Below are 23,269 nucleotides of genomic sequence, written 5' to 3' on the forward strand. Positions count from 1 at the left end.
CTTTGTGGCACCTTCTCCCCAAGACCTGTTCCTTTCTGCCTCCTAGGAGCCCATTCTGGACAGGGGATGCCCCAATAATGTCACAGGGCTCCTGCGGATGGTCTCCTACCCCCATCCCAGTTACCTGGCCGGGGCTCAGGCGTGGGAAGTCCTGAAGTTCTGATTTTCTTGGTTAATCTCCTTGAAGCAATTCTTCATGATACCAAGTGCCCTGATTCTTTGTTCAAAGTTAGGGGTGGGCTAGTATCAACCTTGATATTTTTCACCGTTGATTCATGTTCATGAAAGATTCTCCTGAAGTTTGATTGGTGAATGCCTGGGCCAAGCACCATAAGCCTAGGTGCACTGTGCCACATCCATATCAAGAGACTGGGAATCTTGGTGGGGTCAAAGTCTCTCCTGTATCCATGAACTATTGTATTGCCTGTCCCGGCAAGTCTATGAGAGAAAGGACAGCATAAACTCTGCCATAGGAGGAGGAAAGCTTCTCTCTTCTTCTCCATGGGACACAGGGAACTGAGAGATGGCAGCCCTAAGGGCCCAAATTTAAGAGAGTAAAGTGGGGTGAACATGTTGAAATTGTGACCATTTTCCCAGAAGAAGCAGAGGGTATAATGCATCAAAGTTAGAGCACTAGAAGGGCCTTGGTATGGCCCCCAACACCAACTTGGGCAGAGAGGCCAGACTCCAGCAGGTGGCAGCAGTGGCAGTGGAGGTGGCACAGACACCAACATGCAGAAGCGGCTGGCAGTGACCCTGGCAGGGAAGGATGCAGTGCCTCAGGGATAAGAGGATGCCAGCTGGGGACTCAGGCTCAGGTGCAGGTGTCACTAGACCTGGGCTAGCCTCCCACCCACTAGCCAGTTCCACAAGAATCTGTTCAGATACAATGTCCCCCTAAGGAGGAAAGTGGTAGAAAAGTAAATACGCCTTAATTCCCCAAACTACTCATTTACATCTGGGTAAGACTCCTAAACCAGAAAAATGAGGATCTTTATTGCTAATTACATGCTGGGTGTCCTTAGGAGAGACATTTAAACTTTCTGGACCTCAGTTTTCTCGTATATAAAATAAGGATGTAAACAATTATTATTTTGTAGGATTGTTGGAGGACAAAATGACAATATGAGCAAGTGAAATGCTATACCTAGTACTATGCCCTCAGTAAACAGTAGGCAGCAACCAAGCTGGTGGGAAGTCTGCTATCCAGGAGGGTAGGGCTTGTTGACTTGCAAGATGATGAGGATTTCCAGATAGACCCGGCTGAGTAAGCATTGCTTTTTCCAGTTGGATAACCCTGAGATCTGCTGCTGGAGTGGACTCTGGATGTGAGCAGGAGGCAAAACACAGGGAAAGTAGCCCAAGTGCTGAGCTTCTCAGGTGCTGATTTAGAAAATGTCCATGCTCACTACACAAGGACCTAAATATACTGGCTCAGCTATCTAAATGGCAATGACAGTTGATGACAGATGTTTCCCAACGACTTCCTCTCCCAGAATCTTTTGCACCCTACACGTTCCTGTTGTTCAGATTCTTTCTGGAAGCAACACAGTTCCCAAATGTACATCAGATTGTGTTTTTCCCCACATCTTCGCCAGGCTTGTGTGATCATCTTTTTACTTTTTCTTATTCTTTTTGATTAAATTGCAATTTAATTTTTATTTTTCTGACCACTGGTGAGACCTACCATCTTTTCACATATTTATTGGCCCTTTGTATTTTCTCCTAAGCTTTCATTACTTGAGTTTTACAACAGAAGGGCATCATCTTTAGAATCAGTCCAAGGCCAGCATTCATTACAACCACTCCTATTATTTCACTTTGTTTTCTTCTCTTCTTTAAACTTCATGCCTCTGGTTAATCTGTTTAATTTTAATGGCTAGGCATGGCAGCTTACATCTGTACTCCTAGCACCTTGGGAAACTGAGGCAAGAAGATTGCTTGAGAGCAGTCTGGGCAATATAGTGAGACCCTGTCTCTACAAAAAATAATAATAATAATTTTACAAGTATATAATACTTCAGGGCACACACCGACTTTTGTTTGTCTTCCTTTGGCAGAGTCCTCACCATAGATAGAATTTTTTCATCTTTTGGATTAATCATGATTCAGGTCTTGAAATGAAAACTAAAATAAACTTTCCAGTTGACCTTTAATCCCAATTTGGAATTATTCTAGGTTGAATGAAAATCACCTACTTGATAGTACTCTATTTGTGTTTTTGCACTTTCCAAAGAACAGAATTGGAGGCAGTATACTGTAGAAGAAATTTTCAAGAAGATTCAAGTACTAGATTTAGGATGTGGAAGTCCCTGCTTGCATACTGCTGCCAGTCTCCTTGCAGCTTTCAGCAAATCACTTTCCTTCCTCTCTCTGTAAATGAGGCAGGTAGCAGGTTGAGCTATATCAGTGATTCTCAACCCTGGCTACATAGTACAAGTACTTGAAAAACTTTTTTTTGTTGTTGTTAGTTTTGGTTGGTTTATTATTGTCTTTAAAAGTCTTCACAGGCAAAGCCATCCCTCCTTGTATCTATCTTACACCCTGCCTCATGGTTTTAGTTGAGGATTCTGGGAAAAAGAGACTTAGAGTGATGATGAGGAGATTTGACATTTTAGGAAGAAAATGGGAAGTTTCTGGAATTTCAGAAATTTTCAAACTTCGAAAACTGTCATGGTTGTTTCTGGCTCTTTATTTTATTCCATCTCTATAAAATTCCATATGTGGAAATAATGTATTGCCTCATATTTATCTCTATTCAGTCATGCATTTAATACATATTCATTGAAAACTAATTCTGTGCCAGACCTGTGCAAGGAGAGAAGGGAATGCAATAGAATTACCCGAAAAACTTCTTTAAAGGGTATTTAAGAAATTAAATTAAAAAACTTTTTAATAATGCATCCTAAGGTCAGTTAAATAAGAATCTCTAGGAGTAGGATCTATGCATTAGCACTTTTAAAAAGTGCCTCAGGTGATTTTCATATGACACCAAGAATGGGAATCACTGAACGTGATGATCTCTGATATCCCTTGTAGTAAACACCTCTATGATTCTAAAACATGTTGAAATTTGGGCAATATATCAAACTCTTTGGTGATTTTTAAGTTAGTAAAATGGAGACTCTACTTCATGTTCCCACACACAGCAATGGAGTTTAGAATTGGCCTGAATGGTTGGCTTGGAAGATGTTTGTTAATGGCCAGAATCATTCATGAATCTTCTTGCTTTTTCCTCTCCTCCTATGGTGAACATGTCTCTAAATGAAACAAGATGTGCTTTTTTTGAGCTGAAAACTGGATGAACTGAGGGTGTAAAATGAATGGACAATTAATCCTGTAAATCACTAACCCAGAGGACAGCCAGCAACCACTTCTTCTGTCCCCACTTTGAGGTTAAAAACAAAAATGCTGTGTTTGGAGGCCATAATGTGAGCTTTTGTCAACAAAGAGGAAAGTGCAATACAGTTATAATAAGACCCACTTCAATAAATAATTTTTTACGCAATCTGTAGCTATTCGGCCAATCAATTAATTATGAATTGCAAACACGTTTCACCCAGGAAGTGTTTGCTAACAGTTTGTCGTTGACAAAGACAATGTGTTCAACATAGGATCTAGTCCAAATTTACTAACAAAATATGACATTTTCTACTGCAAAAGTGACTTAGGAGACATTACTAGGGAGACAAAAACCCTTAATACACAAAGATACTCCATGAAACTTTAATTGCATGGTGGAATCCATAAATGCAAGAGAAGCAACCTCATCTAGAATTTCAAGTGAGAAATGTTTTGGGAGCCATCTGTGTCCCTATACAGAAATATAATCAATGAAAGGAGTGAGGTTCCCTGAGAAGCTGCTTTGATCATGCAAACATGAGCTTCATTTTTAGATGTAACTAGTATCTTCTTTCAGGTGGTTATTGATCAGGTTCTTCTCTGCTGAGTCAATGACAAACACACACAAAGCTTGCTCCAACATGAAGTTTGATGTCCCAGGTCACAGTTGCAGGGAAACTTGAGGTCATAGCACCAGAGGTTTGAACTCTTCAGTTCAAAAACCATATGCAGCATGAAAGAATGCTCTGGTGTTCTTTGAAGTTTGATGTATATAACTTCAAATCTCAAAGAGAAATACATTTCTCCTCCCACTGAATTCAATTGCTATGTAAGTGGTCTGATTTCTGAAAAATTGATTTGTGGTGCAACTGAAGAGTCTCTTTAACATTTGGGTTGCCTTAATAATAGAAGCCCAGGGATGCTATGACTCTCATGCTTAAAGGACCTTTGCAAAGCCGCAAGGACATAAAGATCAGGACGACATCACTCTGCCCTAGATGAGCTCACTTTCTAGGGGAACCAACACCTATATTAGAGTGTTGGAAGACTGCCTTTAAATGCTTCAAAATGCATCTGCTATTATTTTATGATGGGAGAAAGATCATCATGGTTTTTACTGATCATCAGAAGAAATAAGTACTTACTAGATTTTTATGTCTATATTGTTTATATATTTTGAAATTGTGGTAGAATACACATAACACAAAATTTACCATCTTAACCATTCTTATATGTACAGTTAGGGGCCTTAAGTACATTCACTTTGCTGTGCCACTATCACCACCATCCACCCACAAGACTCTTTCCATCTTGCAAAACCTAAACTCCAAACACATTAAAAAATAACTCCCCATTCTTGGCAACCTGCCCTCAACCCCTGGCAACCATGTTTCTACTTTCTGTCTGTGAATTTGTCTCCTCTAGATACCCCTTTTAAGTGGAATCATTCTGTATTTGTTCTTTTGGTTGGCTTATTTCACTCAGCATAATGTCTTTGAGGTAAGTTTTTTTTAAAGAGCCAATAAATACTTCCAAGTGTCTCATCAGCAACCAACTGTGCTTGTTCTAGCTGAGGTGCCTCGGTTTATTTACAGATCTTATTAGAAAGTCACTTCTTCTCATGGTAAAGGGAGCCGATGTCATTTTGTACATCTTTGAAGGAATTCAGTATCATTCATGAATTATCCATTCATGGGTTCTCTGAGCGCTCAAAGGCACCGGCACTGCCCCTAGTAAGCTGTTGGTAGGGCTTGTGCAGCCCCTCCACAAGACGTCCAGAGACAAGGCAGCCCACCTGACTCAGAGCTGCCAACCCCCAGCCCACGCGAGCTCTGTGCTTGATTATGGGTGTATATTACCATCTGGTATGTGGGTTTAGCAGTAAGAATGGGAGAATCAATCAGGCTTTCCATGTCATATGTTGCTATTATTTTATTTAACACTTGTTCTATGGCCAATACTGCACCAAGCACAGCATAAAACCTGGGATTACTTGATACACTACCTCTCTATTATCCAAGGGAAATTTCTGCCAAACTTGCTTCAGGGGATTCCTCTCAGTCCACTGAAAAGTGGCTTTATTTCCTAATGCCTTCCAAATACAGAGTCTTGATTGTTTAAAGACTAAAACCTGTGCTTTAGAATTTTAAGTAAGATCCATTTTAATAAGAGTCTCTTAGCAAGTTTCTCTATACTTCATTAAGTTTCTATCCTGGAGGAAAATATATCTCTCCATATTCCATGATGTTAGTGCAGGAAATGAAGCAACCACTTCCACTCACTATTTCCCTGGCTGTTTCTATTTAACAAAACGGTGATTTTAGCTGAAGCTTTATTTGTGATTTTAATCACAATCTATATGTTGGACCTCAGTAATTAGAAATTTGAGTGTTTGTCATAAAAAGCTACTTCCAAGGTACATTACTTTACCATAATGCCTTCCAATGTTGTGGTCTCTTAAAAACTCTGTAAGGTCACATTATTTGCCAGTGTTTGTAATAGACGAGATACCTGGCTTCCTCTTATGCCCTTTGGAAGACTCTCCAGTTCTTCCCTGGGCTCCAGGGAGTACTGGGATTATTCAGGTGCTTCCTCCCTTCAGCTAAGAGACTGAAGTTCCATTTTTACAGTAGAGAGCCTCGACCTGCAGAGAGCAGTAACAGCTTCTTGGGCATGTCAGCCCTCGCACATACGACTACACTATCATTAGTATGGCAGTCTCTGGTTCTAAAGGATATTATAAATGATGACGCTCCTGCCTCAAATCCTATTCCCCTGTTCTATCCTCACCTCCCAAAAGGAGGAGAAAGATTGAGAGGCTGAAGACAATCAGATTTTACCAGATTTGTACTGCCTTTCAGTTTGCATCAGAAATCTGTGGGACCTGTATGCAGAGAAACATATATGTCCAAAGTGTAGCAAAAATGCAATTGTTTTTTTTAAAGGATGTAACTTTAAGAATCGCATGGCCTGGCACGGTGGCTCATGCCTATAATCCCAGCACTTTGGGAGGCCAAGACAGGTGGATCACCTGAGGTCAGGAGTTCGAAATCAGCCTGGCCAACATGATGAAACCCCGTCTCTACTAAAAATACAAAAATTAGCTGGGCATGGTGGCAGGCGGAGTTTGTAGTGAGCCGAGATTGCACCCCTGCACTCCAGCCTGAGTGACAGAGCAAGATTCCATTAAAAAAAAAAAAAAAATCACAAAATTTATTTAGAGGCACGCAGTGGGGAAGCCCTTTGTATGTTTGCATAGTTCTTTCTTCTTCTTGTGATTCCTGTTGGAAATCTAGGACTTAGATAATTGACTTCAGATTTACTGGGGTAGGGGAAAGGTGCAAAGCCATAACACAGGAGCACACTTGTACAGAGAGAGCAGCCATCAGAATTCAGATTCAGCACACCTCCATGAGTATCCACTATGTGCCACTCAGAGGCTTATCTTTTACACTTTTATCTTCACACCAAACCTGCGAGTTGGATGCTAATCTCTCCCATTTGACACATGAGGAAACTGAGCCCATATAGAAAGTAAGTGATGGAGTTTAGATTCAAACTCAGGCCCTCTGCCTCAAGTCCAACTTATGACTTGAAAGCAGAAATATTTGAAGTCTGGAAAGAGGCTTTTCACTTCATTAAAATCTGGCCTGTCAAAGCTGGACATGCAGCTTTCTCCACACTCTGGTCTGTCGCCTTAGCACCCTGCACCAGAGACAGAGAACGTTAACCCTGGGAACAGCCCGGTGTCTGGCTCTTAGCACATATGCACATGCCTCAATTCTAGCTCAAAATTACATTGCCCTGGTTTAGAGGTGGCTGCCTCCCCACTACTTCTGCTACTGCTTGATCTGTAGAGCTTTCTTAATATAAAGCAGATGTTCCTAGCCCAGAAGCCTTAAGGTTGCTGGCACCAAGCCCTCCAGCTGGAGCAGGAATGAAGGTCCCCAACACCAGAGACTGCCAACAAGGTACAGGCCTCAGAGTAAGCCTTGAAGAGTTAGCTCATGGCAGCATCTGGCTTTCCATCCTGATCATCTTACTTCATGACACAGCACATTTTTAGGAAACTACACTTCCATTTTTCCTGCTGTCCGTTAAACAAGGTTTAATAACATAGTCTGGAAATACAGGTGGGAAGTAGATTTGGGAAGTTAGAGTATATGCAAATTAAAACCATAATTAGGTTTTAATTTGTTTGAATTACTCCAAAGTTGGTATCTTTTTCAAAAATAATAAATAACAAATATAGCAAATTATTCAGTATGGTCTGAGTAAAACAGAGTATTACCTGTTTAAGTATATAAAAAGGTATATATTAAAGCCTGGCACACAGGTTATCAGTAAATGCTTATACAAATGAATAAATGTATGGTGATTTTAGGATCTTGCCAAAACCAAGAGTGACAGCCTTCTTTGAGTTAGGCCTAATTTTCAATCCTGGTACTAAGGGTGGGGGAGTTATGGTGGCAAACAGTTGAAAGTGTCTGCTGCTCCTTATTCTCTGCCCAAAGGATATTAAACCACCTTTGCGTGGTATCTTCACTGGGCTCTGCCTTCTGCTAGTGCAGTTTCTTTCCTCCTTGCTCCCCTGCCCCTCCCCCAATGTCTGTGGACTATCTGGACCCTTCATTTTTTTGGTCTTAAGGCTGTAGCCACACTCATGAGGTACAACCGGAAACTGCTTCAATAAAGGAAGGCAGTATGAACACTTTGATACCTTTTCCCCTCCCTCCATTCTCCTTGCCTTCCTCCCTCTTCTCCTTCCCCTCATCTTTTTCTTCTTCCCCTATTTATTCTAGAAATGTTTCAGATTAGAAAATAATTTGTTACTTTGCTATTTTAAAAAGGTGATAATGTAGTCTTCTTATCTTAGAGATTAAGTTCTGTGTTCACCTAATGTACAAACATTTATTCTTTAAGTGAGGTGATGACATGATGATGGTCTACAGCAGATTGGAGGCACCCTGTAAAATTAACATGTCTTACGTCTTCCCATAATTCTTTTATGTGTAAAGCATTTAATATGTACAATGAAAAAGAATTGTATACAACAAAGTCAACTGCTATGCCAGGCTCTGATCCAAAGAAATTGTATGGATTGGTTTTTTGCATCTAAGGGCACTTTAGCCTTTGCTTCATATCAGTGAAACTATGTTCCTTTAAATTAGCTCACTAGAAATCTATACTAATTAGAATAATGAAAACTTGAAATAAATAAGGTATATAGAACAAGAAAATATTCCTGATTCAATTGTTTCATAATTTCTATTAGCACATTACACTGATGTTTTGTTTCAAAATATGATGGTTACTTTCTCAACATGTTTCTATTTTAAAATGACCTTTACTATTAACATATCTACATGGTGTCAAGTAACTGGAAAGCAAAAACAAAATTCATATAAATATTTGCAGAGACACCCTCAGTGTGATGAGCCTTGACTACAAAAAAGATGTTGATAAGCTCTGTCCTCACCAATAATTATTTGTTCCTTTTGGAAAGGTACATAGTCTGTCAAAGCACCTGAATTATTTCTAGTTCACAAATAAATTTAATGGAGCAAATGCTTTCTAGGTCACAGTATGGTAAAGGTGACATTGTTATTATGGAAAGAGTGAAGGTCTGTTTTTTGATCTGCTAAAAAAAATAGATTGGCATAGAGTTGTTTTCTACTCACAAAATTGAATATTTTGTTTTGAGATTTTAATTTTCAAAAATCACCATCAGATAAGAAAATGAGTTTTTGTCATACACATTTTGTCCCAACTTTATAATAATTCATTACTAGTATAGCATAAGGTTTTAATAGGTAGTTAGATCATTTGAGCCAAATTATTTGCCAATCTATTAATTATTCATTTATTGAAAATGTCAAAGTTGTGAGATCCTGGACAGTGTTAATCATGAGTGTTTTTAAAACCTTATTTTTACAAAACAGCAGTATTGGTATTGGCATAAGGATAGTCATATAGATCAGTGGAATAGAGTTGAGAGTCTAGAAATAAACCCACATGTCTATAGCCAGCTGATTTTCAACAGTGTTGCAAAAACATTCAATGAGGGAAGAATAGTCTTTTCAACAAATAGTGCTAGGACAACTGGATAACCACATGCAAAAGAATAAAGTAAATAAATATATTTACCTCGCACCAAATATAAAAATTAAATTTTTATTAAAATTAAATAGATCAAAGGCCTAAACTTAAGAGCTAAAACTATAAAAATCCTAGAAGAAAACAGAGTCATAAATACTTGTGACCTTAGATTTGGTAATAATTTGTTAGGTATGACAACAAGCAACAAAAGAAAAATAGATAAATTGGACCTCATCAAAACTAAAAGCTTTTTGGCTGGGCATGGTGGCTCACACCTATAATCCCAACACTTTGGGAGGCTAAATTGAGAGGATTGCTTGAGCCCAGAAGTTTAAGACCACCCTGGACAACATAGTGAAACCCTATCTCTTAAAAAAAAATAAAAAAGAAAAAGAAAAAACTTTTGCACTTCAAAAAACACTATTAGGAAAGTGAAAAGACAACCCATAAATGGGAGACAATATTTGCAATCTGGCAAGAGACTTGTGTCCAGAATATATATGAACTCCTACAACTCAATAATAAAAAGATTAGGCTGGGCACGGTGGCTCACACCTATAATCCCAGCACTTTGGGAGGCCGAGGCGTGTGGATCATCTGAGGTCAGGAGTTTGAGACCAGCCTGGTCAGTATGACAAAACCCCATCTCTACTAAAAATACAAAAATTAGCCAAGCATGGTGGCAGGCGCCTGTAATCCCAGCTACTCGGGGGAGGCTGAGGCATGAGAATCGCTTGAACCCAGGAGGCAGAGGTTACATGAGCCAAGATCACACCACTGCACTCCAGCCTGGGGGACAGAGTGAGACTCTGTCTCCAAAATAATAATAATAAAATGATTAATTGCCCAATTAAAAAAATAGAAAAAATGATATTAATAGACATTTCTCCAAGGAAGATATACAAATGGTCAATAAGTACATGAAAAGATGCTCAACGTTATTAGTCATCAGAGAAATGCAAATCAAAGCTACAATGAGATACCACTTCACACCCACTAAGATAGCTAAAAACAAAAATTCAGATAACAAATGTTGACATGGGTGTGGAGAAATTGGAATCCTCCTATGCTGCTAGTGGAAATGTAAAATGATGCAGCCACTTTGGAAAATAGTCTGTTTTTCAAGCAGTTAAACAAGGAGTAACCATATGGTCCAGCAATTCTACTTCTAGGTATATACTCAAGAGAAGTGAAAGCATTTGCCCACACAAAATTTTGTATGCAAATGATTATAGCAGCATTATTTATGATAGAAAAAGGTAGAAACAACTCAAATGTCCATCAACTGATGAATGGATTAAGAAACTGTGGTATATCTATATAGTGGAGTATGTTATGACCATAAAAGAAAAGAAGTACAGGCCAGACGCAGTGGCTCATGCCTGTAATCCCAGCACTTTAGGAGGCTGAGGTGGGCGGATCACCTGGGGTCAGGAGTTCAAGACCAGCTTGGCCAACATGGTGAAACCCCGTTTCTACTAAAAATACAAAAATTCACTAGGCATGGTGGCCAGTGCCTGTAATTCCAGCTACTCGAGAGGCTGAGGCAGGAGAATCACTTGAACCCGAGAGGCAGAGGTTGCAGTGAGCAGAGATCATGTCACTGCACTCCAGTCTGGGTGACAGAGTGAAATTCCATCTCAAATAATAATAATAATGATTATGATAATGAAGTACAATACATGCTACAACATAGATTGAAGCTTGAAAACATTATGCTAAGTGGAAGAAGCCAGTCATAAAACATCACACATTATATGATTCAGTTTACGTGAAATGTTCATAACAGGAAAATTTATGAAGACAGAAGGTAGATTTGTGGCTGCCTAGGGGTGGAAAAAATGGGGGTATGGAAAAGAGACATAGCTAAAGGGTATGTGGTTGCTTTCAGAGGTGATGAAAAATGTTCTAAAATTGTGGTGATGGTTCCACATATCTATGAAAATACTAAAAACCATTGAATTGTACATTTTAAATGGATAAATTGTATGTTATGTGAATTATTTCTCCATAAAGCATTAAAAATGAGTGAAAGAAAATCTTATTCTTTAAACACTAGGAAAGAAACAATCCCGGTGATACATTGTCAGGGACGGTTTATAAATGAGACTTTGGCAGAAGGCAAGGGCTTCTCCCTTGTTTTTGCATAGTTCCTTTTATTGCTACAAAGTTATGAATCGTTAGTGGGTACTCATTGCCCTGAAGAAGAGAGTCTGCTCTAAAAACACTGACTCATTCAGAACCAAACCACTTCAGATCTTAAAAAAATGAAAACTAAAATGAAGTCCAAAGCAAACTAAGTATTTTAATTAATTTAAAATGTTGGAGGTTTTTAAAGAAATCTCCTTTGCTATTTTTCTCCAATGCGTAGAAGTGAGAATGCATCTTTAACATGTTCTAATACATTTTTAGTAGAACAATAATTTAATCTAATTAAATGTCCAAAGAGAATCTTCTAGATGTTGACTTAAGTTGGCTACTCTGCCTCAGGAAGCTCCTGCTGATGGGAGTAGTAGAGAAGTGATTAAGAGTACCATGGACTTAAGCTTCTTTCCTGGCTCTATCAAAATAAGTGGCAAAAGATGCTCTGAGCCAGGTGTGGTGGAGCTCACACCTGTAATCCCAGCACTTTGGGAGGCGAGGTGGGCAGATCACTGGAGGTCAGGAGTTCGAGACCAGCCTGGCCAACATGGTGAAACCCCGTCTCTACTAAAAATACAAAAATTTGCCGGGCATGGTGGTGGGCGCCTGTAATCCCAGCTGCTCGAGAGGCTGAGGTAGGACAATCGCTTAAACCCAGGGAGGTTGCAGTGAGCTGAGATCATGCCACTACACTCCAGTCTGGGTGACAGAGTGAGACTCCATCTCAGAAAAAAAAAAAAAAGATGCTCTCAACTTCCCTTTCTTTTTCTCTAAAATTGGTATAATTATAGTTTGGTCCTCATGAAGTTATAAAAAACATTAATTGAAATAATAAAATGGACACATTTAATACACAGTAATCACTCTAAATGCTTACCATTGTTATTTTAAATTAGGCATTCATCTCTTGGCCTAATTACACATTTTGTTGGAGAATGTGTATACAATCTAGTGATTCACTCTGGCTTTTTTTGTTTTGTTTTGTTTTGTTTTGTTTTGTTTTATTAAGCACCACAGTAGATTTACCACTGACATACAGGCTTATACCACAGAAAATTTGCTTCACTCATAATTGCAGCCAGTGTGTCTCCCTAAAGATGGGCAGAAAGCCGACTGGATCCATATACTCCCTTCATCCAGAACTTTGTATTTCACATTGTCTGGATGTGACTTACATCATAATTGCTCAAACTGTATTTTGTTATGTGTGAAAAACAAATGTCTTCTTATGTCCTCAGTAATAGAAAATCATTAAATATCTTGCGGCTGCTTAATCTTTTACTCAAGATATTTAGTATCGAAAACTAGAGTAATGGAGGCTTTCTTCTTTCAACTCTTTACTCTTAGCCATTATCATTCTTTCCTAAAAAATCAGCATTTTCCCAAGGCATTGAGCATCTTTTCTGTAGGCTATAGTTGAGTCTTTCACATCTGGAAAATAAGAAATTGGAGATGGGTACAAACCTTGGCACTGATGCTAGGTGATTTACAAGTGTGTCTCGCTCCCATGTGCAGAGCTTGCCTATACAGTGCAAATCTTGTCAAAAATCTGTTCAATGATTAAAGATTTATTAAGCACTCTGCAATGTCCTATCTATTTTTGAGAACTCATGAAAGAATGTCACCAACCTCCTGGAGATTATAATCCTCTAAATCAAAAACAAAAACCATTATCTCATTTTCTTCTGCTACTTTCTCATTGTAGCGGAGATATCTGAGTTTCATGGGAAGCGTACCATAGGGTAGGAAGCAGAATGCAGAAAATAAGGCTTTTAGGTTAGAATTCAGAATTATTTATCATCTGCTTAATGTAGAAATTCTGCTTTCTAGCATAATTACATGGTTATGTCACAGCTGAGATTATTTGACAAAATAAAATAATGTTAGTTACAAAACAAGGTAATTAATATCTTTGATAGCAGTTATGTTGAAGAGATCCACATTCAGTTACAACTAGTGGTCAAAAAATATTTCTTTCAAATTTTGTTACGTAAAAAAGTGCTTTCACATTACTGAACACTAAAAATTGTTCTGTAAGATGTAACAGACATTACTTGAGCTCTAATTGCCCCTTCTAGCCAGTGTGTGAACATAGTCTCATATAAATCCAACTCTACCCAAGCATAGTTGTCTTTTATCCATGCAGAGTTCAAACAGATGTGCTCAATTTTTTATGACATCAATTATCTATAGAGAATAGAGATTGCACAGACATTTTCCTTTAAAAATGTGATATATGGTTGAGACACATACACTTTCATAAAATCAACAAAACAATGTACCAAAATTCTATAGTAAGTCCACCAGTATACCAAAAAAATTAATAAGAGTTTATTTTCCATTTACTTAATGTATTTTATATTCAAGTAAAAACTCAGTGGATATAAGAAGGCAAGAACAAAAGTTGAATATACATAATTGTTGCAATGAGTGTTCTAAACACAGGTGATAGAGCCAGGGCATCACAAGCCTTAAGTAACTTTTTTCTTCTCTTTTTGTATCTATTATACTTTTATTTTACAAAATCAGTATCATGCTTATCTACAATTTTGATTTCTCTCTTTCATTCAAATTTTCATTGTAACTTGACCCTTCTCTCATGTTACTGAGTATCCTCTGAAAAACCTTTAGTGGCTAATTGATATTTTATGAATGCATCATTATTTACTTATCTACTCCCTATTTTTAGAAATTTTTTTTGTTTCTATTTTGGGCTACTATAAAAACAGTGCAATGAACATTTTTGTACTTACATTTTTAACAACTTCACTGATGCATAATTGACATACAATCAACTGCACGTAAAGTGTGTAACTTGACAAGTTTTCACACATGTGTACCGCCCACAAGGCTATCACTACAATCATGTTAATGCACATATCTATCATCCCAAAAACTTATCTCATGTCCCTAACAGTCCCTCCTTGCTTTTCACCCTCATCTCCAGGAAATCATTAGCTGCTTTTTACCACTATAGATTAGTTTCAAATTTTTATAATTTTACATATTGGAATCATATAATATGTACTCTTTTGTCTATTTTTTTCACTCAACATAATTACTTTGAGATTCATGCATGTTGTTTTATGTATGAGTAGTTATTCCTTTTTATTGCTGACACTATTCCATTGCATGGACATACCAAAATGTGTTTATTCATTCACCTGTTGACAAGCATTTGTGTTTTTCTGGTTTTTTGCTGTTACAAATAAAGTTCCTATGAACATTCATATGCAAGTCTCTGTATATACATGAAGTTTTTTTGGTATACAATTGAGTTTACACTTTTTTCTTGTATCCTGCTTTTATTTATTTGGGGAAGATAACTAGGAGGGGAATGGCTGGGTCATGTGATAGTTGTATGACTTTTTAAGAAACAAATTAGCAGTATATGAGCATTCCAGTTGCTCCACATGCTTACCAACACTTGTTATGATCAGTCTTTAAATTTAGGCATTCTAAACAGAGTGTGGTAATATCATATTGTGTTTTTAATTTGTATTTTACTAATGATTATAAGCAAACTTTCATATCCTTATTTGCCATCTGTATTTGTCTTTGGTGATGTGTCTGTCCAAATCTGTTTCCCTTTTTTAAAAAAATTGAATTGGTTTGTATGATAGAGTTGTGGGAATTCTTTATATATTCTCAATATGGGTTCTTAACAGGTAAGTGATGAGCAAATATTCTCTCCCAATCTGTGCTTGACTTTTCAGTCTCTTAACAGTGACTTCTAAATAGTAGATATTCTTAATTTTGGTGAAGTCCAACATACCAAGTTTTGTTGTGTGGAGGGTATTTTTGGTGTCAAACCTGAGAAATCTTTGCCTAACTCAAGTCCATAAAGCATTTCTCCCATGTTTTCTTTTAGAAGTTTTATCGCCCTGTGTTTTACATTTTGGTCAATGATTCATTTTTTGTTAATTTTCTTACACTGCCCAAGGTATGGAGGTTCCCTTTTTTGTTTGTGTATTGATTGCACACTGTTCCATTACCATTTGTTGAAAAAAACTGCCCTTTGTCTGGTAAATTCCCTTTGTACCCCTACAAAAATCCAATTGACCATATATGTGTGGAGATCTAGACTTTCTGGTGTTACTATTCTGTTCTATTGATTTATTTGTCTATCTGATAGCAATACCATACTATTTTGAGTACTGTTGCTTTTTAATACATCCTAATGTCAAGTAGTATTAGCCCTCCACTTTTGTTCTTTTGCTTTTCTTGACTACTTTAGGTCTTTTGAATTTTCATATGAAGTTTATGATTAGCTTGTCGACTTTGACAAAAGGCCTGCTGGGTACATGATTGAGATTGTGTTCAGTCTATACATCAATTTGAGGATAACTGACATCTTAATAATATTGAGTCTTCTGAGCCATAAACATGGTATATCTTTGCACTTATTTAGATCTCTAACTTTTCTCAGCAGTGTTTTATAGTTTTCAGTGTACAGGTCTTGAATAGTTTTTGTCAGATTCATTCCTAAGTATTTCATATTTTTGATACTATTATAAATGGAATTATGTTTTTTATTTTAATTTCTGATTGTTCACTGCTAGTGCATAGAAATACAATTGAGTTTACATTTTGTTCTTGTATCCCACAATTTTGCTTAACTCATTTACTAGTTCAAGTCATTTTTTAAAATATATTTCAAAGGATTTTCTACTTATAAAGACATCTGCAGATAAAGACAATTTTATTTCTTCCTTTTCAATGATTTCAAAAATTTCTTTCAAAAATGACAATTTTTTTTTCTTATTGCATTGCTTGATACTCTAGTATAATGTTGAATAGAAGTGGTAAGAGTAGACTTTTCTTGCCTTGTCAATCTTACAAATAAAACATTCAGTCTGCCTTTCTTAATTAGGTATGATGGTAACTGTAAGGCTTTTCTATAAAGAAAAAAACATTTTTTCAGGTTGAGGACTTTTCCTTCTATTCCTAGCTTAATGTGAGTTTTTATAAGGAATGCATGTAGGATTTTGCCAAATGCTTTCTTTGTATCTATTTAGAGGATCACATGTTTTTCATTTTAGTCTGTTAATATGAATTATATTGATGGTTTTCTAATGTTAAAACTACCTTGTATTCCTGGGGTAAACCCACTTGTTATGAGCTATTATCCTATTTACGTAATGTTACATTCAATTTGCTAAACTTTTGTTAAGCACTTCTGCATTAAGTTTTGTAAGGGATATTGGTGTGTATGTTTCTTTTCTTGCAGTGTTTTGGTATCAACATAATGCTGGCCTGCTATGAGTTGGGAAGTATTTATTCCTCTGTATTTCCCCTGAAAATTTTTGTAAAATTAGTATTATTTCTTCCTTAAATATTTGGTCAGAGTTGCCGAAGCAGCCACCTGAGCCTGGAATTTTTTTTGTGGAAAGGTTTTAATTTCAAATTTAATTTATTTAATGGATATAGGATTATTTAGGTTGTTTATTTCTTCTTAAATGAGCTTTCATAGTTTGTGTCTTTCAAGGAATTCATCTATGTCATCTAAGTTGTCAAATTTATTTGCATAAAATTCTTCATAATATTCCCTAATTATTCTTTTTACACTCTGTTGAGTCCTTAGTGCTGTTAGCTTTTCCATTCTTGATGCTGGTCACTTGTTTCTTCTCTCACTCTTCTTTTTTGTTGTTTTGGCTAGAGGTTTATTCAATTTAGTTGATTTTTCTCAAAGAAGCAGTTTTTTGTTTCATTTATTTTCTCTGTTTTTTTTTTCAGTTTTCTGTTTCACTCATACTCATTCTGATCTTTATTATTTCATTTCTTCTGCTGATTTTGGGTTATATTTGCTCTTTATTTTCTAATATTTCAGATCCTTCTTCTTTTTGAATATAGTAATTTAACACTATAAACTGTCTTTTATGAACTGCATTGGCTGCATCCCATAAATTTTGATACATATTTACATTCAGACTAAAATATTTTATAATATTTTGTTTACATTTACATACAAATTGAAATATTTTATAATTTCCTTTCGATTTATTCTATTACCCAGGGGATGTTTAGAAGTGTGTTATTTAGTTTCCAAATACTTGAGAACTTTCTAGCTATCATTCTGGTTTTTATTTCCTTTTTTTTTTTTTTTGAGACAAAGTCTCACTCTGTAGCCCAGGCTGGAGTGCAGTGGTACGATCTCAGCTCAGTGCAACCTCTGCCTCCCGGGTTCAAGCAATTCTCCTGCCTCAGCCTCCTGAGCAGCTGGGACTACAGGCATGTGCCCCCATACCCAGCTAATTTTTTGTATGTTTTAGTAGAGATGGTTTCACCGTGTTCGCCAGGATGGTCTCGATCTCCTGACCTTGTGATCCGCCACCTCGACCTCCCAAAGTGCTGGGATTACAGGCATGAGCTACCGCGCCTGGCCTCTGTTTTTCATTTCTAATTTATTTCGATTTTGGTAAAATAGTTTACTTTATAAAACTTAAATTCTTTTACATTTATTTAGATATGTTTTATGGCTTAGAATGTTGTCTATCTTGGTAAATGTTCCATGTGTATTTGAAAGGAATGGGAATTCTGCTGCTGTTGGATGGAGTGTTCTTTAAGTTCCAGTCAGGTCAAATTGATTGATAGTGTTGTTCAAGTCTTCAATATACTCACTGATTTCCTGTCTATATGTTTTGATTGTTGAGAGTGCACATTCATTTTTGCATTACAATACCATTTTTTGCTTCATTAAAGTTTTGTAGGAGAAGAGTGCTGTCATGTGACTCAGCCCAAGTGCAGCATTGGTACTGCAATAAAACCTAAGCCATGACCTTCTGAGGCTGGAGAGTAATATCCCCTTAAATATCAGCATCACTATGAAAGGAGAACCAAAATCTAACTACAAATATCTAGCCAATGTTTGTGGAATTTTTGAACGTTAAAGAGTCTTTTTGTTAAAGATTGTCATTCAAAATATAGTACATTCAAGGGGAGAAAAGGATGATATGGCAATCTCATAACGCTCATACATAGTTCAATATACTATTCTACTTTAATATGCTTAACATTTTTCATATGTAAAGCTTAAAAATATAATATATAAGGTAATTTCCCCCTGTTTCTTACAAAGGGGACTGTGTTTTCTTTACATATAGTTCCATAAAATAATGCAAAGTTATTTTAAATCATGAAAACAAACATTATTTCGTAACTATTTTCGTATATTGGTAAATCTGCGCAAAAAATTTTGGAATTCAACCCTTGACAAGCTAAACTAAAAGAGGCAACATGATGTCTACAAACACATTTTCCAAGTATTTCAAGGTCCATGATTTCTGTGGTAGGGATTGTACTGAGAGACTAAAGACAATTCTATCCCTATCCTAGAAGGATTTGATGTGATGGATCCTCTGATGTGGCATCCCTTGTACAGGGCCCTGAAAAAACAGAAATAAAATCTATACATGTTCGGACCAAAAGTAGTCATGTAATGTTCAGTTCAATAATAATGGTTTAGGTTTAATTATAGGAGTGGAGCAAGGTGGGAATGGTGGGTACATCATGCCCATGAGACTTGAAAGAATGACTGTATGAGATGTGGGTTGAAGCCTGATAATCTCATACTAACTGAAACCTGTTTAGAATGTGCACTAATAAAATCCTGGTGCATATTAAATAAGCCGTAGCTCAAACTGTGTTTAGTATCACAGTATGAGCAAAAATTATACTCAGGTATATTACTTGTCAGGGCAAGGGAAAGACAGGAATCCTAGTGGTGACTTTTAAGATACTATTTCCAGCATCCAAGGTCCTTGTTATGGAATGAATGTTTCTGTCCCCTAAAAAGTTTATATATTGAAATCCTAACCCCTGATATGATGGTATTATGAAGTGGAACCTTTGGGAGGTGATTTAGGCTCTAGCCTCATGAATGGGATTAGTGCCTTTATAAAGGAGACTCCAGGGAGCTCTCTCCCTCTCTTTCTGCCTTGTGAGGATATGAGAAGATGGCAGGTTGCAACCTAGAAGAAAACCCTCACCAGAACCCAACAAGGCTGGCGCCTGATTTTGGGCTTCCGGAACTGTGATAAATGAATTTCTGTTGTTTATAAACCACCCAGTCTATGGCACTTTGTTAAAGTGGCTCGAACGAACTAAGACAGCCTTTGACTGTATTATGATGTGAATAATCAATCCAGATGTGAGAGTATCTTCAGATTCCCAAGGATACATTCCGTGACATGATGGGCATTTTGTGCAACACTCAGAGAATGAAAAGGAGATTTGGAAAGTGCAAGGCCTTTATGAAATTAGTACAGGAGATTTCAAAATTTACTTTGTAGATATAATTGTGTGTTTGTATTCCCTTATCAACATGAAACTTTTTCCTTTCTTCTTTTCTTCCTTTTGTCCTTCCTTCCTTTCTTCCTTCAATTATTTTTCTTCAATTCAGTGAAATGTACAGAAGATATCCCTCGTTAATATTTAAAACAAACAAACAAACACAAAATACATGTATCTGGCTAGAAAATATTAACTTTAAACAGGGCAAAAATATACAAAACAGAAATTGAAACTACCTCTCCCCACCTGAATGACCCTTTCCCATCTAATCTTTCACCTCAAAGAAAATTGCTATTTAACAAAGTCTTAGGCCGGGTGTCATGGCTCATGCCTATAATCCCAGCACTTTGGGAGGCTGAGGCAGGCGGATCATGAGGTCAAGAGATCGAGACCATCCTAGCCGACAAGGTGAAATCCCGTCTCTACTAAAAATACAAAAATTAGCCGGGTGTGGTGACGTGCGCTTGTAGTCCCAGCAACTCGGGAGGCTGAGACAGGAGAAGTGCTTGAACCCGGGAGGCAAAGATTACAGTGAGCCGAGATTGTGCCGCTGTACTCCAGCCTGGTGACAGAGCGAGACTCCATCTCAGAAAGATACATATATGCATATACATGTGTTCAGATATATTTTCAATCTATTTTTCTTCTTTGCTAATCCATAGAACAGAGCTCACACTATACACACCTCTTCACTCATTTTTTTAACTTATTACCAAATACTGAGAATCATTTCATATACGTATATTATTACCTTACCCTTTTTAGGGACCAGTATTTACACCAATGGATTTAACTGTATTTTATTTCACCAATGCCTACTGATAGGAATTGGTCATTTAGTTTGTTGCTATTACAAATAATGCTTTAATTAATGAGTTTGGTATCCATGTCCATAGATCTAGGTCAACTTCCATCACTATATTCCTATAGTAAGTTTCATACAATGGGCTTGCTCCTTCAAAGGATATATGCAATTAAGATTTTTATTCTAAAGTACCAGCTAGTACGTTAAAGAAAGGTAATTCTTTATTTTTTCACCAGGAACACATGCACTTTATTGAATGACATTGTAGAAAATTGTGTGAGGATAAAGGGCTGATACAGGACTGGGTTCTGGGGGCAGGACAAGGAATGGAAGGTGGAGTACATGGGAGACACGTTGTGGACAGAGCTTCTGGCCTGGATGCTGCCTCCTGTTCTATCGATAGACTTGGAAGATCAGCACTGAGATGAGGATGAGCAGAATGGTCAGGAGGATGCCCACAGCCAGGGCTCAGATGTTCAGGCACTTGGCAGTGGAGACACAGGCCTGGGCCCCAGTCAGGTCGCCAACCACCTTCCTGTCCATAGACTTCCTGTCCTAGACTTCACGGAGTGCTATGAAGTCCAGGCAGCAGGAGCTCATGAAGAGATGTTGAATAGGGACCAGATGACATGGTCAGGCACGGAGGTCTCACTGCAGATGTGGATCACGGTGAACATCGGAGAAACAGGGTTGTGGGGCGCCCCCAGCACAGCCACCTCATGCTTCTCCTTGAGCGTCTCATAGTTGGTGGGGTGGCCAGTGTTGGTGGGAATGAAGAGGGTTTGGACAGTGTGGTTCATGGTATCCAGGTAAAACCAGCTGTGTTTGGGTTGCTGGGATGGTTCTCCAAAAAAAAGAAAAAAAAGATTTTTATAGATAAGAACAAATTACTCTCCAGGAAAGCATTCAAAGTTACACTTCCACCAAAAGGGTATAAGAGTGTTTTTTCCTCCATACTTTTGCCAGTACTCACCATTCAATTTCTTTCTTTCTTCTATTTTTTTTTTTTTTTTTGTCAATTTGATAGATATGTTTTGGTATTCATTTCTTTTATTATAATCATCTTTTACATCTTTCTTCCCCATTTGTACTTTTGCTCTGTAAGATGGATGATCTTATCTTTTGCCAATTTTTCTATTGATTTGCTCACCTTTCAGTTCATTTGAATGGGCTCTTTGTAAATCAAGAAAATTAACCTGTCCATCTGTCAAAAGTTTCTAATGATTGAAATAAATTATTTTCTTCCCTTTATCTTAACAGATAGACTTCTTAAGCCCTCTTATACAAATAATTTCAGCCTGATTTCACTTTAAAATGAGATATAGGCAATAACAAAAGCCAAATTGTCACCTACTTTAAAGGATAAGTGAATAATAAGAAGGCAGCATGATGTACCCAAGGGAAATTTGAGTGATCCTAGCTGGGAAAGAAACCAAATATTCATGCCTTTATACTCTGCACAAAACTTGCACACCAGAACTTTAAAAGATGACTCTTTGAAAGTAGTTCCTCAGTGTCTTTCATACTCCTTAATCTTCCAAATTTTAAGTGACGCTGTTGACAAACTTTAATTTTCATTTTAATCATCTTTGCCTCATTATGAAATAGTGTTATGCAAATATTTAAGTATAAATGATATCTACATATGCTAGAAGACAAGTCATAGTTCAGCAAGAGAAGCACAATATAAAAAGGCCATTATGATGAGAGTCAGTGGACTTGGATTCCAGATGTGCCACCATCACTCCTTTGCCATGTAACCTTGGGTAACTCCCTCAAGTTTCTGTGGTTCTGTTTTCTCATCTATAAATTGTAAATAATAATAACTTGTATTCCTAGCCAATACCTTGTTTTGCTAATTAAAAGAACTCATGAATTATTTTGCAAACTATGCAACACTCTCGATTACTGTAATCATTGGGAAGTAACATATCTGTAGATTACTTTCAGCAATGTCTTATTGCCATTCTCCAAGTTGTGAAAGGTTCTGGTACTGATTACAAAATCTATTTTGAAAATTTCCCATGATGAATATAAACAAAGTCTTAATTTCATTTTTTATTTCCTTCACATTTAAATAATTAATGGCATATTTTGATTAAACTTGTTAGCTTCTTATTTCATCATGTCCAATATATGTCTTCAAATATAGAGGTGATTAGAGTTGGAATCATCAACAAATCCAAGGCAATCCTTTACAAAAATAATTTATCTGTTATGGGAGACAAAATATTTAAGCTATATAACGTAAGACCTAAAAGAATGCTATTAAATTATTGCATAAGTGTTTCTAAGATGTTTCTATCCTAATTTCTAAACATTTAGGGAAAGCTATTCTGTCTTTCAAAAAAGGAATCATTTCAGCCTGGGCAGCATGGCAAAATCCCATCTCTATGACAAACACAAAAATTAGCTGGGCACGGTGGTGCACTCCTGTAGTCCCAGCTACTTGGGAAGCTGAGATGGGAGGATCACTTGAGCCTGGAGGTTGAGGCTGCATTGAGCCGAGATCACGCCACTGCACTCCAGCCTGGGTGACAGGGTGAGTGAGGCCCTGTCAGGAAAAAAAAAAAAAAAAAAAACACCAAA

At 37.2% G+C, this 23,269-nt stretch overlaps 1 protein-coding gene and 1 pseudogene across 2 annotated transcripts in view; one reads left to right on the forward strand and one right to left on the reverse strand.

Annotated features, from left to right (window-relative positions):
• The window catches only part of PCED1B (PC-esterase domain containing 1B), a 166,053-nt gene that overhangs the window by 27,131 nt on the left and 115,653 nt on the right, over positions 1 to 23,269 (forward strand). The gene's annotated exons all lie outside the window — the stretch shown is intronic.
• LOC119618197 (interferon-induced transmembrane protein 3 pseudogene) overlaps positions 19,535 to 23,269 on the reverse strand; it is an 85,221-nt pseudogene continuing 81,486 nt past the window's right edge.

This window comes from Chlorocebus sabaeus, chromosome 11 (genome assembly GCF_047675955.1).
Source record: "Chlorocebus sabaeus isolate Y175 chromosome 11, mChlSab1.0.hap1, whole genome shotgun sequence".
NCBI lineage: Eukaryota > Metazoa > Chordata > Mammalia > Primates > Cercopithecidae > Chlorocebus > Chlorocebus sabaeus.